Source organism: Hyperolius riggenbachi, chromosome 2 (assembly GCF_040937935.1).
Source record: "Hyperolius riggenbachi isolate aHypRig1 chromosome 2, aHypRig1.pri, whole genome shotgun sequence".
Classification (NCBI taxonomy): domain Eukaryota; kingdom Metazoa; phylum Chordata; class Amphibia; order Anura; family Hyperoliidae; genus Hyperolius; species Hyperolius riggenbachi.
The window spans coordinates 292,155,995-292,175,451 of record NC_090647.1 but is presented as its reverse complement, the minus strand read 5'-3'; the positions used below and the strand labels follow the sequence as shown (position 1 = coordinate 292,175,451).

Here is a 19,457-nt window from a genome sequence, read left to right as displayed (position 1 = left end):
CGCACTTTGGTGTCTCAGCCTTGGGTGCTTGAGGACCTTGTCCCGGCTCTGAGTTAAAGGGTACCTGAGCTAAAATTCAGGTACAAAATAACATACATACCAAAAAAGAGGAAAGCATCTGGATCCTAATGAGGCTTGTCGTCAGTAATCTGATAGGGGTCCCACCTTTTCAAGCATGAGCATGACTATACTGCACCTTCGGGAGTACAGCCGTGCCTGCACATTAAGCCAGAGCTACTCATGCATGAGTGGCTCCATGCTACTGCACAGGTGCTGTCATGTTCACGTGGCTGCAAGCATGGCCATGCTCATACCAGAAGAGGAGTTCAGCCCCAATCAGCTAGAGGGCACCTTTCAGAAAGTAATGATAGCCAATTATATGTCCACAGGTTTGTGCCACTTCCTCCCTTACCTCATAATCTCACACAATTCATTTTCACTCTGTCTCCTGTGTAGGGATAAATACGGCAATCGATAGTGAAGATCTGCACCAGCTTGTTAAGTTTCTTTAGTTTATTAGAATTCCTTAATAAAACATTAAAACAGAGCTGTATGGCAGCGACAGTCTGCTATTTCAGTTGAGTACCCTTTTTAAAGCCACCCAGATCTGAATGCACAATCTCAAAAGCACATATACGGTAAATACTGTATATACTCTAAAACAACCAATCAATACAGATATACAAATGAACAGATCTCAAGGGAAACTGCTCAGTATGTGTGCAGCAGGGCCAGATTATCCACCAGGCACCTCAAGCAGATGATTAGGGCCTCATTCTGAGTCTAAGGGCCCCTCTCAGCACCTAATCTACAGGTAACTTTCACTAAAAGAGTTAAGATTTTTACCTGCCTGCTGCAGCGCTGTCGTCGCTGCGCTAGTATACTGGTATGGTATCACTGTCTGGATCTGTGCTGAGCGGCTCCCAGGCTGTTGCCATGGTGAAGAGGTGCTCTCTCTGTTTGCAGGGAGTCAGCGTGATCACAGTGGCTGGCCGACGCTGCTGACTGCATTCTCCCCAGCACTGATTGAGCCTGGTGCGCCAACGAAATAACCTACCCGTCGAATCTTCTTACATCCAGTGACAAACGCATAGCAGGAGGGTTAGGAGTTAGGGTTAGGGAAGGGGAGAGGGAGCACCGGCCCTCCCCTTCCTGTTGAACGTGGCTCAGCATGACAGGCAGACATCAGATGACCCTGGAATTGAAGTGCTTGCTAGGCAGCATTTAGCTGAAGAAAAAGAAGGAAAGTCTGCGATAGATTACACTCATCTCTCCCCTTCTCTCCTCTCCCCTGTTGCTGGGTGACCCTGGAGTCAGAAGGTCAGCCAGAGCAGCATGAATGGGAGTCAGATTCCACAGGAGGCAGATAAGGATGGAGCACACTTATTGGTCAGGCTGTCACTGGGATCTGTCTGGCAGTGCAGGGACTCAAAGCTGTGAGAAGGTATGCTTTTTCCTGCATTCTACTGAGTGATAATAATGATATTGACAGTCACCCTCCAGTTATTTAAAACATAATCATTTTTTCTCTGGTGCTTATGTGGGTGCAGCAGAAAACACATCTACTAAATGTTGCAAGCAGTTGAATTATTTGTTGCAGCAATGCTGCCTGTTACTGATGTACACAGCCCTGTTACTGATATACAATACAACACAGGTTAGATTTAGCACAGGGGAGAAGTGATAGTGAGAGACTCTGTGAAAAGCAGCTACTGATACCTTTCTCTGTTTAGTTTCTGAAGGTATTTACAGTGGTTGCAGTGCTTTGCTGTCTGTTTAGGACTGTTTCACACCAAAGGCAACAGTGACTGGAAAATGGACGAAAAGTGCTTTTGGTTTTAAACAGCCATTATTGTAGTTTTACTTTAACCCCCCCTCCCCTAAATGTTACTGTCTTCTGCTGTGCCCCTCTGAAAGCTGTCTGACTGAGCCCTGTCATGGGCTCCTGCGCATGCGTTGATCTTGTTGAACACACTCTCAAGGCCGGGAGCATTCCATGCATACACAGTTGCATGTTTTCTAAATTGTGCAAGCACAGAATGCTCCTGGCCCTGGGAGCATGATCAGGGAGACACGCTGCCCAGGCCATGCATACACACTGTGTCAGGGCTCAGTCAGCCAGCTTGAGGAGGGACACAGCAGCAGAACAGATTGGGAGCACAGCGAGAGACCTGAAGGACTACAGGGGGCTGGAGGAAGCCCCAGGTAGGTAAAGCTAAACTTCTTTAGTTCAGTTAAGATTTCTGTTAAGAGATTCCTGGAGCCTAATGCTAAAGTCCGCCCTAAATGTCAACCCCTTTCGTCCCTAAATGAGCGCACCTGCAGGGTGCTGCTAGTGCACAGGAGAAAAAGATATGTATGAGCGGGTCTGTGATACTCTGTGGCGTGAACTGTCTTGCACCTGTGCAGTGTGGCCACGCTCGTATATGAATAGAAGCATGGCTGTGCAAACTTTGTCAACAAGTCCTTGTCGAATAGGCTCAGAGAGTCCCAGTGCTGAATTGGTGGAGGGTGGAAGACAGGGGAAGCCTCTGGATTATTCAGTCTTTTCTCTACTGCGGTATCTTCCTCAGGAAGGGTCCCAGATGGACTACTCTGCTTAGGGCCCTGCTTGGTCTTAATCCGGCTCTGGTGTGCAGTCACCTACCCATTTTCCATCCTCTAGATCCCAATTGGCTAGCAAGCTCAATGATAGTAATCAACATAGTACTATCACATGCATGCTACATATAGTGCGGATCTATCTCTCATAGGACCGCTTACCATAAATGAGAATAGCCAATAGCGGTAACAACTTTACCTAGGAATAAATATGCACATGTACCCTTGGTGATTTATCAGGAGAAAGCTTGGTGATTTTAGTATTGTGTTTTCTATGCTAATTTCATCACGACTGCAAAACTGTAGCTAGCTTTAGCAAGTGCTCATTCTGTAATCGGAAATACTGTTTTGCCGTCTGCAGATCTCAGTTTGACTATTTTGTATATGCCTTTCTCTTTTAAGCCAATGATTGAATTAATACAACAGGTTCCAGCTGTCAATGTCATTCTATTCTCATGTTAGATATAATTAACACACAAAATCAACTGGAATCTCAAGTAGGCTCCTGATTGGGCCCCGGGACTCATGCAGAGGGTTGATTGCAATGCCTCTACATCACCTCAAACACCATTGCAATGCAGTGCTGCCAAATCCCTAGTTTTCTTGTTGACAGATTGCAAGACGTGAGCCAGTTCAGGCAAACCTTTCACAAATGGGCAAGTACTGAAGAAATAATAAGCTGTGTATTAAAATTATAATTTATTCCAGAGGTAAACTTCCTGCCAAACTGGTTAAAGAGACACTGTAACATCAAAAAGTTCCCCTGGGGGGTACTCACCTCGGGAGGGGGAAGCCTCAGGGTCCCAATGAGGCTTCCCACGCCATCCTCTGTCCCACGGGGGTCTCGCTGCAGCCCTCCGAACAGCGGCCCGACAGGTCCGACAGCCTGTTCAATATTTACCTTTCCCGGCTCCAGCGTGGGCGCTGTTGTGGCTTTCGGCTCCGAAGTAGATGGAAATACCCCACCTCAGTTGGGTCCGCTCTACTGCACAGGTGGCGGAGACTTGCGCCTACACAGTAGAGCAGACCCGACGGTGATCCGGTATTTCCGCCTATTTCAGAGCCGAGAGCCACCACAGCGCCTGCGCAGGAGCCGGGAAGGTAAATATTTACATCGCCACTGTTCGGAGGGCTGCAGCGAGACCCCCGAGGGACAGAGGACGGCGTGGGAAGCCTCTTTGGGACCCTGAGGCTTCCCTCTCCCGAGGTGAGTACCCCCCAGGGGAACTTTTTGATGTTACATGTGTTCTTTAATAAAAAAAAAGTCCCACAGAAGATTATTTGAGTGAGAATTGTGAAAGACTGCTGCATAGTGATGATTGTAATATGCTAATTATGCTTTCATGAAACTTTACATAATTTACATTATTACAATCGTAATGAAAAAATGGCAATCACAAAACATTATGTGGAATTTCACATAATTACAACCATACACTAAAATGTTGTAATGACTATAGTTTTCGTGGTTCAGTTTTCGTAATTACTGAAACTTCCATAATTACAAGTATTTTTCGGGTCAAATTTTCATGTAAAACATGAAATTACAATTTTGTGTTGCCTGGAATTTCGCATTATTTTACTTGTTTTAATAGAAATTACAAAATTACGAGTAACACCAAATTAAACATGAAATTATGATTTAATGCAAAATTACGACACACAATTACAAATTACAAATTATGAAGTTTCTGATCATTTCGAAATTTTAATTTCATGTCATAATTGCACAATTCATGTCGTAATTGCGAAACGGCGAAATTTCAGATCATCACTACTGCTACTCGACTCCCTAGGTTAACTGAACTTACAACTCAAAAGTTACACTGAAACACCTGGAGTGAGAGGGTTATGGAGGCTGTCATACCTGTATTTATTTCCTTTTAAACAAGGCAAAATGTCTAGCTGATCCGATCCTCTGCCTTTAATATTTTTAGCCATAGGCCCTGAACAAGCATATGGATCACATGTTTGATTGAATATGACTGTATTTGCTGCATGCTTGTTTCAGGTGTGTGGTTCAGACACTAATGACGCCAGAAAGATCTTCAGCATGTCAGGCACCTGTTTAAAAGAAAATACATATGGCAGCCTCCATATTCCTCTAATTTAAGGTGCCTTTTAATGTCAGGCCTACGCAGCAAAAGTTAAATGGCAGTCCCTACTTGAGACCTGCTGATTGGTGCCTCCTGCTTCCTCACCTGAGCCCTGCCTGTGTACTGAATTTTGGAAAGTTGCGCTGTGGAGACTGAAGCCAGTGGTCAGGTTGGTGGAGCTATAGGCACGGATAAGCAACTCCTTCGTATGAACTGACATTTACTTTTTTCTAGCGCTTGGCCTGACATAAACTTACTTGACCTTTGGGTTATAACTTCAGGTATGCAGCCATTTGCTGCCAATGTCCCTGAAATCAAGGCATGTATTTCAGCAACATGAATATATCAGTAGATCGTTTGAATAAGAATGTGAAGACTACAGTACAGTGTACAGTGGGATGCGAACATTTGGGCAACCTTGTTAATCGTCATGCACTTGAAACAAAAAGAAAAATCGAGAGCCCAATATAGTGCAGTAAGTCTAACAATTGTTGGCGAAATAATTAACAGATGTGGATATACTCACAAACACAGGTTACCACATAGGCAACCACTTGAAATGCAGGTGGGGAGCATTAGAACCTGACCCCACTCAGGTTTAAGAAGTCGCTCTCTGTAGATAGAAAGAAGGGGACAGTCCCCTCCACCCAAGGTGGACTATATACTGTGCAAATTTGGACAGAGGCGCCAGGCAGGTTAAAATGATCTAAAAACAACTAAAAAGGAGGAGTACAGGTGGACTTACCTCCTGAAATGATGGACAATCGAGATTGTTCAAATCGCAAATAACAATTTATTTTGGCACTCCGCTAAGAGTGCCAAAATAAATTGTTATTTGCGATTTGAACAATCTCGATTGTCCATCATTTCAGGAGGTAAGTCTACCTGTACTCCTCCTTTTTAGTTGTTTTTAGATCATTTTAACCTGCCTGGCGCCTCTGTCCAAATTTGCATTGTTAATCGTCATGATTTTCCTGTATAAATCGTTGGTTGTTACGATAAAAAAAAAAATAATTTAAATATATTTAAATATATTATATAGGAGACACACACAGTGATATTTGAGAAGTGAAATAAAGTTTAATGGATTTACAGAAAATGTGCAATCATTGTTTAAATAAAATTAGGCAGGTGCATACATTTGGACACTGTTGCCATTTTATTGATTCCAAAACCTTTAGAACTAATTATTGGAACTCAATTTGGCTTGGTAAGCTCAGTGACCCCTGACCTACATACACAGGTGAATCCAATCATGAGAAAGAGTATTTAAGGGGGTCAATTGTAAGTTTCCCTCCTATTTTATTTACTCTGAAGAGTAGCAACATGGGGGTCTCAAAACAACTCTCAAATGACCTGATGACAAAGATTGTTCACCATCATGGATTAGGGGAAGGATACAGAAAGCTGTCTCAGAGATTTCAGCTGTCTGTTTCCACAGTTAGGAACATATTGAGGAAATGGAAGACCACAGGCTCAGTTCAAGTTAAAGCTCGAAGTGGCAGACCAAGAATAATCTTGGATAGACAAATGCGACAAATGGTGAGAACAGTCAGAGTCAACCCACAGACCAGCACCGAAGACCTACAACATCATCTTGCTGCAGATGGAGTCACTATGCATCGTTCAACCATTCGGCGCACTTTACACAAGGAAATGTTGTATGCGAGAGTGATGCAGAGGAAGCCTTTTTTTCTGCCCAAACCACCACAAACTGAGCCCCTTGAGGTATGCTAAAGCACATTTGGACAAGCCAGCTTCATTTTCGAAAAAGGTGCTTTCAACTGATGAAAGTAAAATTGAGTTATTTGAGCATAACAGGGGGCATTATGCATGGAGGAAAAAGAACACAGCATTCCAAGAAAAACACCTGCTATCTACAGTAAAATATGGTGGTGGTTCCATCATGCTGTGGGGCTGTGTGGCCAGTGCAGGGACTGGGAATCTTGTCAAAGTTGAAGAACGCATGGATTCCACTTAGTATTAGGAGATTCTGGAGACCAATGTCCAGGAATCAGTGACAAAGTTGAAGTTGCACCAGGGCTGGTCTTTCAACAAGACAACAGCCCTAAACACTGTTCAAAATCCACTAAGGCATTCATGCAGAGAAACAAGTACAATATTCTGGAATGGTTATCTCATTCCCCAGACCTGAATATCATTGAAAATCTGTGCTGTGAGTTAAAGAGAGCTGTCCATGCTTGGAAGCCATCAAACCTGAATGAACTAGAGATGTTTTGTAAAGAGGAATGGTCCAAAATAATTTCTGCAAAAGGAGGATCTACTAAATATTGATTTCATTTCTTCTTTGTGGTGCTCAAATGTATGCACCTGCCTAATTTTGTTTCAACAATTATTGCACACTTTCTGTAAATCCAATAAACTTAATTTCACTTCTCAAGTATCACAGAGTGTGTCTCCTATAAGAAATATTTAACTGACAGTTTTTATCGTAAAAACCAACAATTTATACAGGAAAATCATGACAATTAATAAGGTTGCCCAAACATTCGCACCCCACTGTATATGGTTAGAGTTGTGCAGTTTGGCACAACAGCCACACAGTACTCTCAGACTGACTTTTTAGTGGCACCCATTCACACAAGGGCAACATTGTTTAGTACACTAAGAATGTATTTATTTGGCAGCATTTTGGTTTATTGGATATTTGGCCCCTTTCAGCTATACTTAACTTGGCGGTAATCCCGAGCTGAGCTCGGGCTATGCCATGCAGGAGGATTGCTCAGGCCCCGCTGGGCCGATTTACATAATTTTTTTTTGTTGCATGCAACTAGCACTTTGCTAGCTGCGTGAACTCACCGATCGCTGCTGCTTGCCGCCGATTTGCTGCCGCTCGCCACGTTCGAGGGTGCCTCCCCGAGACCCCTGCGCAGCCTGGACAATCAGTGCCAGGCAGCGCTGAGGGGTGGATCGGGACTCCCTCTGACGTCACAACATCGATGACGTCGGTGACGTCATCGCGCCCGTTGCCATGGCGACGAGATAAGCCCTAATGGAAATCCCGTTTAGAACGGGATTTCCTGTTGGGCCTGATCGCCGGAGGCGATCGGAGAGGGCGGGGGGATGCCGCTGCTCAGCAGCTATCATGTAGCTAGCGCTAGGCTAGCTACATGATTTTAAAACATTTTTTAAAAAATAGTGCTGCGCTGCCCCCCGGCGAATTAATTGAAACACCAGGGAGGTTAATGAGACCGTGCCAAACTGCATTATAGACACAGGTAGGTTGGGGAAGGGTACCATGTGTACAGTTTCCTTCACTCTAAGTTTAACATAAAACAATTCTATGCAAAGCTGCAATGATTATAATAAAAACATTTTGAAGTTAGAAAAGAAAATCCTAGCAATTTATTACATTTGTTCTCTTTTTTTGCGGTACTTGGATGTCACGTCATTAGTAGCCATAACTCAACAATTCCCTTCATTCCCCCACACCACTGCGCTCAGCCATTTGTCTTTTTTGTGGCTACACTGGGAGTATTTTGTGGAATTATAGCTCTGTTTATGTCTTCACTGGGAATGTTAATTCCTTCAGAAATCTGACAGTTTGCTGTTTCTGGGGCAGTTTTAGACGGGCCACAGATCATTATGAACTCTTGGGATGGTAAAAAAAAATGATGTAAATCATCATTACTTTGTGTTGCGAGCCTGCACCATCCCTTCTTTTCATGTGTTGTCACTCATGTAACTATGCTTCAATAACAAAATAAAGTATGATAGCAGAAGCTGTCCCATACTTAAGCATCAAGATACATTATAAATGATTGTCTAGTTGAATTTTTTCCTAAGAACTATTTTTTTTTCCATTTATAGTTTCTCAGTATTCTATCCAAAAACCTGATCCAAGACCTTCGATACAGAAGTTTCCATGAATTAGAAATGAGAAATCACAGTGAACCATCTGTTGTGTTACTGAGCCATACAGATTTTTAGCCTGTGACGTAGAAGGATTTTAAAAATTTTATATGTAGATGATTTTGGTATTTTAAAGAACAGCTTGTTTGTCCAGTTCACTTCCATCATTTATATGTCAGCACAGTTAAATTGTTATTGTACCAAAACATCAGTGAAGGCTTTAGTAATGACATTCTATTCATAAATATAATTCAGTTTGTATTAAAGGCATATGTTCCAAATGCGCCACATACTTTGGCAAATCTAGAAGACTTTCTGCGTCCCTCCTCCATTCCGCTGTATATGTGCTATTTTCAGTTACAGCCTCATAAAAAGTAACTTACTAACTTATAGACCATTTCATCATAAATGCAGTTTCCTGAAAATACCAGCAGCCTCTGATCATCAAGCCATTAGTTATCTTGAACAGCAATTTGGGTTCATACTGTTTCACATTATGTGCAATATAAGAATAAGGCAATCAACAATAAGTGATGTCATGTCACATAATAGTTATTCATAATTACAAATCGCCACAATAACAATCTTAAATGAGATGATTGGATCATCATATCTTCTCAGAGTGAAATTCAATGGGAGAGTTTTTACATCTCTACAGATGGGTTTGCTATTTCAAGCTAAGATTTTTTTTTTTTACTTTAAAATTACAATTTATTTTTAAATGAATTAAAATGATATGTTTTACTACAAAGGGTGGTTAAATTGTGGTGGTAGTTCAGCATGGATTAGCTGAACTATATTTTTTTTTTGCAGTTTGTATCTTCAATTGAATGCAAAAGCTTTGACAAGTGCCAATGGATTTTAAGATAATTAAAACAAAGTTGTGCTTCCAGTAAGCTGGATGGCAAGCTATGCATGGTGGTGGTCATCAGGAAAAGGGCCAGTGAGATCCTCTAATAATACATACACACATAGTAGTCCCCTCACCTTAGGTACGTCATCATTGCTTATAACTGGTAAATACTGGATTCTTCCCACCATCACAGGTAGAGAAAGGTAATAACAAGAGTTGCCAGAAACCCCCCCCCCCCACCCCTTTCTTTTACAAGTTTGTCAAGCATATACCTCCATAAAAAGTGCCAGCATACCTCCCCTTTCATCTCCATACCAAGTGCGGCTAGCATATACCTCCATAACAACCATAACAAGGGTGGCCAGGATATATCCCCTTTCCCCTCCATACAAAGTGTGACTAGGATATCTACCCCCACCCCTAACAACAAGTGTGGTTGGTGTAACTGCATTCTCTCCCCTTTCATCATTATAAGTGCAACCATGAAAACCTTCTCTCTCCTATATCCAAACACCAAATCTGTTCACCTACCCCCCTACTAAATATCCAGTGCTGTCACCCTCATCAGACTTCACATTACCAAAATGTAGAGCAGCTCAGTGGAGCAGAACAGAGAGCTTGTTTTGCTGCTCTAGCTCTGAGGCCATTTTCCTACTCATTGCCTTCGGCACCTACCTGCTGATGCATGAAGCTTGATGGTTGCAGACTAGAGGGTAGTGGAGAATGGACACAGAGCTGGATTAGGTAAATAACTTCTATGCTCTGTTACTCTGTATTTTGGGTCAGACAGAGGCTACCAGGGCTTGAGCATTGGAGGGGTGCCCATAAATTAAGAAGTAGAAAACTGTCACTTCTTGAATCCAGGCTTGCCACAGCTTTTACAGCTGCTCCTAAGGTAGTTACACCACTGATTAGAACAGCATAAAGGGATGGGATGGGGGTGGGTTCAATTTAAGAGGTCATATCTTCTAAGCCCATAGGCTCGAGTCCAGCTCTACTGTTGCACTGGTTGAATTAATCCATGCCACTTAATTGACATGTCTGGGAAATGTTTTTTTTTCTTTCTTTTTTTGTTCCTCAGCATATGAAGGTTTTTTTTTGTTTGTTTGTTTGTTTTTAATCCTGCAGGAGCCAATGTATCAGCAGCTATAAAGATTTGCAGAAATTATTATTATTATGACTGGTATTATTATTATTATTTATTTATTTTTTGCTTGAGGAATTCTCATGAAAATAGTTAAATAGTAAACAAGCTCATTTACTGCATAAACATAATTATTTCTCACATCTCACTGACTTCAAAGAATGTTTTTAAAATACTTTTCACATAAATACAATATACTGTTTAGTAAAAAAGTATTGGTAAAATATGCAATTTTTACAGAAACATAGACAAAGCAAAACACAGCGACATTTGCTCATCACTACCCTTCATAACAGCCAATTGGGGCTGACCTAAATAAAAATTTTTGAGTGGTCTCTCTGGACAGCTTCTCTCATTTTGCTCCATTAAAAAAAAATTCACTACATAAAGTAATTATTTCTAGACATTCCTCTGAGCATGAGCGGATGTGATGTATTGTGAACACATATTTACATGATACTTCAACTTCACTGTACTTCACTCCACTACATGTATAACAAATGACCTTCAGGCCGGTTTCACACTTGAAACCAGGGTTAGCGGTACAATCGGATGATCGCATCATACAGTAATGTTAAAAACAGCCTTTAGAGAATTCCGCAGCAATGTGCGGTAATCTCTAATCTGGCTGCAAGCCAATCCAGAAGCGAGACTCTTTAGCGCTCACTTCCTGTGGTGGAAATAGTAAGTGCATGTATGTGTATTGACAAAATGTGCTTGTGGGATGTGAATTTGAGCAGCAAACAGTTTAAAATATCTGTGGCCCCATAGACTTAGATGACTTCCGGTCACTGCACAATGCCATGGGTGGTCGCCGGTAATTTGTTGTTGTTGTTGCGGTAAATTCGATACTTTCAGCGCATCACATCACACCACGGTAGGTATGCAAGGTCCCATAGGTTTTCATTGCTTTAGCATTACCCTGCAGTAAAAAAAGGGTAACACACCTCAATAAAAACGTCCTACTGTGAAAGGGGCCTCAGAGTTCAAATTTGATGTCACAATACTGCAGTTTTCCAAGAACAAGATCATCATCTACCTGATAATAGCATATCAGTGAAGTAAAAGTTCAGGATATTATCATATATTCCACTTAAATAAGTTGTTCGTTTTTCAAAACACATTCTATGAACGAAGCAGAAAGGTTATGAGAAGCTTTGGTTGTTGCTCTCTGCTATTGTCCCTGATTTCATTCAAACTAGCTGTTTTGAAAGGTTTGCAATAAAGAGCACGTGACTAACATACAGAAATGTCTGGCTGATGTGACCCTGACCACTGCATTCCCTGGTGTTGAGCCATACAGAATATCTACAGGCAAAAGGTTGAAAGAGCAGGGCAATGGTGCTGCTTTCACAATATTGTCCTGTGTTAACCCCATCATTTTGCGTGCCAATACAGAGATAACATTAACGATTCATTACAAAACAACATGGTTATCCAACAATGGAATCATGGAGGAGCCTTGTTGCTCATTCATAATGCGGAGAGCAACAATTTTAAACTCCTTTATTGATATTTCTTATCGCGCTCTTGCAAACATGTTTTCCATTTTTGTATTTCATTTTCTTTGCTTACAGACATTACAGTATGCAAGAGGCAAGCAAGTGCATCCATACCAATGACACATGGATACCTTTAGATTTGCAAAGTCTCATTCTAGCAGGATTAAAGAATAAATAAATAAATAAACAGAATAATTAAACTGGCAGCTTCCTTTCAGTATTTTATACAAATGCATTCATCAGCTGACATCCGTAACTTTAAAGTGAACCGGAAGTGAAAATATACTGATGAGATTAGGAACTGTATTTATCCTCCTACTCCTAAAAATGACTTTTCTTAGTGTTTTATTTAATATTTAAACATTTACTAAGGAGAATGAATATTTTGTTGACTCTGCTCAGTTGCAGCCTATTAAGTGTCCCTAAATGAATAAACATGAACTATTGGCTTTTTTCTATCTCCCTCTACTTTTAGAAGTAGTATTCTGCCAGGAAAACTTTTATGGCTGTAATTTGCTTATCAGTGATGTTTACTATATTTCCAACAAGGTACAGACAAGACAGAAACTGTCACGTTTATGCCTAAAAATGTACTCTTTAAGGCAGCAAAAAAAAAAGCAAGTAAAACAGCCTGGTTACTAATACCTGGCGTACCAGCAGTCTCTGGCCCCTTAAGAACCAGAGACTGCTGGTACCACAAAGCGGAGCTTAACGACGAATCGACACACATACCCGTCGTTCTCCCTGGTCACGCCATCACTGTCCCCTCTCTCTGCCGTCACTGGTCCCTTTCTCTGCCGTTGCTATGACAGAAGAGCTCTGTGCGCCGGTCAAGAGCTGCTTTTATTGGCTCCAGATCCTGCCCGATGTGAGCCAATGTGATCAGCTCACAGTGGTCACATGGTCAGGAGCCAATGAAATCAGCTCCTGACCGTCTCATTGAGCTCTGCTGTCATAGAGATGGCAGATAGAGGGGCCTGCAGCGGGTGCAGAGCAGCTCAATTGTCGGTAGCGGTGGGTATGTGTGGCAAAGTTTTTTGAAATCTAAGTCCTGTCAGAGGCATGCAGCCATCTGCAGGACATAGATTTCAACAAGCGCAGTCCGCAAGCAGTTAACCTCCTGAGCGGTCTGGACGAGCTCAGCTCGTCCATCACCGCCGGAGGCTGCCGCTCAGGCCCTGCTGGGACGATTTTTATCAAATAAAGTGCAGCACACGCAGCCGGCACTTTGCCAGCCACGTGTGCTGCCTGATCGCCGCCGCTCTGCGGCGATTCGCCGCGAGCAGCGGCGAAAGAGGGCCCCCCTAGCCGCCTGAGCCCTGCGCAGCCGGAACAAAAAGTTCCGGCCAGCGCTAAGGGCTGGATCGGAGGCGGCTGACGTCAGGACGTCGGCTGACGTCGATGACGTCACTCCGCTCGTCGCTATGGCGACGATATAAGCAAAACAAGGAAGGCCGCTCATTGCGGCCTTCCTTGTTTATTCTGGGCGCCGGAGGCGATCGGAAGATCGCCTCCGGAGCGCCCTCTAGTGGGCTTTCATGCAGCCAACTTTCAGTTGGCTGCATGAAATAGTTTTTTTTTTATTTAAAAAAAACCCTCCCGCAGCCACCCTGGCGATTTAATCAGAACGCCAGGGTGGTTAATATGTTTTGTACTCTACATAAACGTAAAATGTCGCCTCAGGTACACTTTTAGTATACATTAAAATCCTTGCCATAGTAAAACACACAAAATAAAAAATTGGCATCATAAGCTGCAAAATATTAAAGTGGACCTCTGAGTATTGACCTAAAATTCCCCAGTAGTGAGAAAAACAGTTAGTTACTTCTCCAAAAATTCTTCTACTAGTCCTGGGTCCCGTAATGCGAAAGAAAGCAAGTGTGAAAAGAATATCAGTTTACTATGACCTGCTAATGTTTGTTGTTACTCCTAGAAAAGATAATTAACTGGAGTGATGTTTGCACACTAATTGTTTTCTTTAATTAGTATAATACATGTGTTTAGTCAAGGTGTCACTTGGCTGTTTCGTATCACAGGGGGTAGATTCATAAAACCCCAATAAAATTGCACTCAGCAATTTTGTGAGTGTTTATGCAACGTGACATGTATTGCGCATGTGGCACAATATGCATTATATATACAATGGGCTCGCTGATCTTATAACACTTTACACAAGTAGCATACTGCTTGCTATAAGACCAACAAGCTAATTGTGTTCATGACATAAGTTGCGGTATATGCGCAATGCTTATTATGATGATGACATAAATACTGGTATTGTGCACTATCTGCAAATGCCAATTTTGGGAATGATCCCCAGGGTGTGTTCCACACTGAACAGAGCAAAGGTGCTAAAGACCAGAACTAAACTAATATACAAGTATTTTGAAGTAAATGGCAATGGAATGTGGTAACTGGTAACAGTTCCAAGTATTATTGAAATGTTTATGGTTCACAGACCAAAGCCAACCTCCCTGGACATGGCTACAAGAGGAAGCTGGACCCCAGAATAGACAGAACGATACTATAGTAAGCCTGGTTTTATTATAACATCCAATATTTCGAAAACATGGTGGGCTCCTTTCTCAAAGCAAACAACAGCATAGATAAGCCCCTGGAGATGCTAAATAGTGCATCTAGTGTGTATTCTGTCCCAAGGGTTTGTCTCTGCTGTTGTTTTCCTTGAGAAAGGAGCCCACGATGGCTCTGAAACGGTAGAAGGAAAAAAGGGTGCAGGACGAGGGTGGACGAAAAGGGCGTCGCCATAATCTTTAATGCAATTATCGTTAATATCGTAAAAACCGCAGAAATAAGGAAACAATAACAACATTAGAACATTATAGTTTTTTAAGTAATTACTGTTGCAGAAGCTTGCAACGTTATAGTTTTAGTCATATTATTTCATTTATATGTACAGAGTTACTTTATCAAAGATATTATGGTTTCTATGTGTAAAAGGGTGTTTCTGCAGAGGGAGTGGTTAGGATTAGGCACCACCAGGGGGGTTAGGGTTAGGCACCACTGTGAGGGGGGGGGGGGGGTAATTAGGGTTAGGCACCACCAGGGGGTAATTAGTTTTAGGCACCACCAGCCGAGGGTTCTGTGTGAGGGTAGGGTTGGGTTAAGCTGACTTGTTGAATTATGTAATGATTTTTAACATTAATATATTTTCGTTATTATTTCCCGTCTGTTTTAGCAACGGCATTTATCGTTAATAAAGTTTGACAACGATGTTTATCGTTATCAGATTTCGTTATCCACCCGCTCCATTTTGTTATCAAGCCAAGCCCTTTTTTCACTGTGCCCTTTTTTCATGCACGCTTTTAAACATTGGATGCTATAATAAAAGCATAGCAAATAATGCAAGGAGTGCTTTGTGGATTTGTGACTTAACGTGGGAGTACCATCTACCTACACAGTTTCGAGCATCCCTTACTAATACTGGCTTCAGCTGTAAGATGTGCAAGAGACACAACTAGAATAGCCTGGAATTAGCTAACATGCTTAGTAGAAAGTCATGTTGCTTCTGAAAGAAGTTCTTTAGACAGTTAAGACAAAATAAGAGATTTTTTTTTTTTTTGCAAGTCGCCTGAGCTCCATGTCTATGGACAAAAAAGAAAACTTTCAAAGGAAAGAGCACCACTATGTTTTCAGTCTGCTTTGCTGCATCTGGCACACAGTGCCTTGGGTCTGTGCTGAGAACAATGAAATGTCAAGACTATCAAGACATTCTGAAGTAAAACATAGTGCCAAGAGTAAAAAGCTCTGTCTCAGTTACAGGTCATGGATAATGACTCAAAACTGATAGTTGAATGAATAAGAACAAACACATCAAGCTGTTGTAACGTAGGCCTGATCTAAATCCTATTGAACATCTCTGAGTAACACTGAAAGAGCAGTCTGAAGATGCCATCCTGCAATACAGCAGAGCAGTTAGCTTAGGAAGTGTGTATCAACATCCCTGCAAAGACTAATGTTTTCAAAATATTGATAAGCAATGTAAATGGGGGAGGGGGTAGTATGGGACATTCAAGTTTTAGAGATTGTAAGTTATTTTAGAGACAAATGCAAGCGTCTTTTTTTTTTTGCAGAGGAGTGCCTATTAATTTGTCCATTTCTGCATGTATGGGCATTTGTTTATAACTCAGCTTCTGAAAAATCCAAAAAATGTGTCATTTGTGACATTTTGTTACTTGTTACATTTTCAAAGCCTTGAAATGTAGCAGGAATGTTGGCAACCTGGGCACCACATACATAATTAACCATATGAGGATGTGGGCAGACTATAATGCAACCCTCACTGATAAGGAACTACAGCCATAAACACTTTCCTGGCAGGAAATGGCTTCTGAAAGTAGGAAAGAGAGAAAAAGGATCAATAGTTCATATATTTTAGCTCTGGCATACGTCAATGAATGTGTCATTGAGCAAAGACAATGAAGCCGTAAAAACTAAAATGTAGATTTAACTATAGAATAAAACTGTGGAATATCAAAAAAAGTAATTTTAAGAAAATGTTTATCTCTTCAGTTTGTTTTCACCTTGGTATTCCTTTAAGTGGGTATAGCAGATTGGTACTTTGAGAGTTAAGGATGAAACTGTCAATATTACTGTGGCTTTGCTATTTGCTGATCTGCCTTCTTTATTTTTTTTCCACTCAAAGAAGTAGGAAGCAAAATTTTGCAGTAAACCGCTCCAACATGGATAGAGGCTTACCACTATGTTATTAAAAAATGGATAATATATTGAACTTAGCCATCACTGGCTAATGCAAGGAACCGGATAATGATGCCAAATAAACCAAGAGCAGCAGCCTGCATTTTATGAATCATCCTGAGATAGAATTACTGTTACGCCTGAAATGTTATTTATTAGCATGAATTATTACATAATGATATTGTCATTTCAGTAAATATTTTGCCTTAATCCCCTATAGGAAACTTTGCATTAACTGACTAGGTTTGATTGGAAAAAAGTAAGTTTATCACAAGCAAATATCTTTTGTGTTGCCCAACAGTTTTATTTGAATCTTGCAAGGTAAAACCCTTTGATAAATGTAATGGAAGCCATCTCTAAATCACAGTGCTATTAACGCCTGTAAACTGCAGTTGCAGCAATTTTCGGAGCATTAAGCAATATTATTAATCAGTTGTTTTAAGTAAAATTTTGTTTTTTAGTTGAAGCGTATTAAATCTAAATTGTAGCTTTTGTAAGTAACAGTATGAAGCAAAAGCCATATTTCATACAAGGCTTGTTCCCTAAATGATATATTTTATGGACGACTGTCCAAGTGTACTCTAGCAAAACATAACGACTTCCCTTCTGCTTTACTTATGTAACTTGTTCAGTGTAGCTCAATGAACCTTGGGGTCTAATTTATGAATAACAGGGGAAGATGCTGCAGAGAAGAAATTGACAAGGTCTATAATTGTGCACTCAGCACTGCGCGCAATGCACAGAGCAAGAGATTGAATTTGCAAACCTTGGAATACACTTATACAATACTTAAAGCAAACCCAAGACAGTTAAAAAAATAAAAAAGTTAGATAATTACCTAAGAAGAGAAAAGTCTGGACTCTGCAGAGGCTTTCCACTTCCTCCTCTAAACCACGGATGCTGCCTGGGACCTTGTAAAAGTTTGAGACTACATTTCACTGCATGCACAAGTAGATGAGTTTATGCAATAAGGAGTAAAAGCAAGATGTTTTGAAGGCATTTATTGCCTAACTAAAAAGTAGGCTTTCAGCTAATAAGCCTTCTTCAGACTTTGTTCCTGATCCTGTATATTAAAAAGATGTTAAAACACACAGTTTAAACACTGTACATTCAGAGCAGAAACATTGTAATTCAAGGCTCTGTAGAAGCAAAGCTTGCCCAAAACGGTTGTCAGATTTCAGTGCCCTGCACCCACCGTCGCTGACCGCGCCACCTTGTATCGGTATGTACCAGTATTTTCAGCAGTGATCTTTTTGTACACACCTTTTGGATTAAAGCATGGATCAGCAGCAGTGCTGACATCTCCCATTCTACTCTTTATTGCATAGGCGGCTCTACCCTGTCAGAGCACGCTGAATCTGCTGAATAGGTGTGTAGTGGATAAAAATGGCTTCCCCCCATCATTCATACTGCACATCACTGTAGTGCCAACATATCTTTCTACTCCATTCACAAGTAGATGAGTGGCTTTGGCTTACTGCTCAGGTGCGGCTGTACTCACACAGGCGCAGTATGGTTGCACTTGTGCACAGCAAGTGGCCATGAAAACATCCAATGAGCATTTGTCTTATATGTTCAGAGAGTCAGTGTATGGCAACGGCAGGGTCGAGTAGGCGATGGGAGACCTCTAGGCTATCAAGAGGCTCCACTCTACCTAGGTAAGCATCTATTGTTTTTTTTTTGGGGGGGGGGACCTCAAGTTAACTTCACCTACTTACTTTAAAAGTTCACTTTCAATTTTAAAGTAAATGTTAGACTACATTTAAAAAAATTGTATTTAAAATAATATAATAAATATAATTGTATAATATATAAATAATATAATATATATAATACAGTATATATAAAATGTATTTTTTATTATAATTTTTTTTTGCAGTATAGCGATGAGAAGCAATGGCTGCAGCATAGCAATGAGAAGATGGCAGGTGCCTAGATGCTTAACTGACAGCAAGAAAGACACATTTTTCCACTTTCCTCCCCAGTAGTTGAACTTGTCCCCTGATGAGTTGCAGTACGTGTATCTCATCATGAACTCTCTCTCCTCACTTGTTTATCTTTTCTACAGAATAACTTTTCTGCAATTTCCAAGTATGAAAACAGTTGTCATTACATATACAGTATATTAGGTATATGAATGTATATAGAATATTAAATATTTTATTTAATTCCAGTTTTTCATGTTGTTCACATCTCTCTAGATCAAGGATGTCAAACCGGTCCTTCGAGGGCCGAGGTCCTCACACATTTTTGACACAGCTCAAATTAATTGATGGGTCTGAATCAGGAAAGGTGTGGTCCATCAGGTAGAACACATTCCTCTCTTTCTTAGTCCATCCTAAACACTGGCATGGGATTTGGCCCTCCAGGCCTGGAGTTTGACAGTGGCACCTGTGCTCTAGATTGAAGCTCTAAATTGGCAGATTTGTACTATTATTATGCATTTATATTGTACAAATTACAATACAATATTTAAGCCAATAATCTACTACTATGTTATGCAGCAGAGTTGGCAGTTTGTCACAGCAAATACATTCACAAACCTGCATTTGCAAGGATTTTTAGAGAGTTCACAAACCGGCATGTCTCTAAATGCTTGTTCGTGGGTATACCATTCGCCTGCACTGGACACCATTTGCACCATTTCGGCAGGCTCCTCTCTGGGCTGGTGT

General features: G+C 41.1%; 1 long non-coding RNA gene across 1 annotated transcript; it reads left to right on the top strand.

The window, feature by feature from the left end:
- Nucleotides 1-969: 969 nt before the first annotated feature.
- LOC137544343 (uncharacterized) lies at nt 970-18,953 on the top strand. The gene is made up of 2 exons (XR_011025824.1): nt 970-1,444; nt 18,665-18,953. It is a non-coding gene; the product is annotated as an uncharacterized lncRNA (long non-coding RNA).
- Nucleotides 18,954-19,457: the final 504 nt, after the last annotated feature.